Genomic DNA, 1,147 nt, shown 5'->3' with positions numbered 1-1,147 from the left:
GTGTCTGCGCGCGGGCCGAGGGCGACGCCTGGTCGTGGCGCTCCCAGGCCGGACCCAGAGCGCGCGCGCGGGGCGGGCCCTGGGCAGTGGCCCTGGGCCGCTGGCCTCCTCGAGCCTCAGTTTCCCCGTTGGGGAAGGAGGCCGCGCAGTCACCGTGAAGCTGTGGCCGGAGCCAAAGGGGCAGCGGGTGCAGACCCTTTGCACTCCGGGCCTGGGTTCTTAGGCGGCGCAAGTGCAGACCAGACAGGGGCAGATACTACGTAAAAGTTGTTTGAGCCCCTCTGGCGTGGGGACCCGCGCACTGCTTCGGCGGCGACCTAATCTGCCACCTCCGCAGCCAGAAACCGGGTGCCGCCCTCGGTGACTCCGCTGGGAAGGGCGCGGGCGGAAACCTTCCAGCGGTGACTGCACCCCACGCGGATACCGGCGCACACCCGACGCACCCGCGCTCTCGGGCAGGGGCTGTCCACTCCGTGGTCTGAGCGCCACGCTGGACACCGTCCTTGTGTGGCACATCACGCAGACCCAGGACGGAGTGGGGGGCAGGGGATCTGTCCCCCTGCCCTGTCCCGGCTTCTGTGCGCAAGACCCAAATTATTCTCACAGAACCCAGCCGGGGTAGGCTGCAGGTACCTTAGTTTCTCAGGCTCCTTCTACTTTTTAATTTAAGTATAATTGACATACAATTAACTGTTAATTTTAAATGTGCAGTTTATACTATATGCCCATGAAAATAATACCATAATCTATTACTATTATTTATGACAAAAATGAAATACACGAAGAATAAATGGACTAGAGTCCTTCTAGCTAAGCGTAACCTTTAGTGAGATGTTATTATTCCTAACAGGACTTTTGTGGCTATTCATTAACTTTTTCTTTATATGAATGAGATTATACTAAATACAGTACAAAGTATATGCTGGGCGTGGTAACCTACACCTGTAACCCTGAGGCAGAAGATGGCTAAGAGTTGGGGGCCAGCCTGAACTGCATAATGAGACCCTGCCTCAAAAAAGTCAAATTAATAAACAAACAAAAGACGATTTTTGCATCTAGCATGTGCTGTTTGTAGTAGTAGCTTTTCACCGGTGCCATAGCACCTCTGTAATCTTGTGGCTCAGGAGGCAGATGCAGGGCTATGCGT

Source organism: Octodon degus, unplaced genomic scaffold, assembly GCF_000260255.1.
Source record: "Octodon degus isolate 3935 unplaced genomic scaffold, OctDeg1.0 scaffold00042, whole genome shotgun sequence".
Taxonomy (NCBI): Eukaryota; Metazoa; Chordata; class Mammalia; order Rodentia; family Octodontidae; genus Octodon; species Octodon degus.
The sequence above is the reverse complement of the archived record's forward strand: the minus strand, read 5'-3'. Positions refer to the sequence as shown.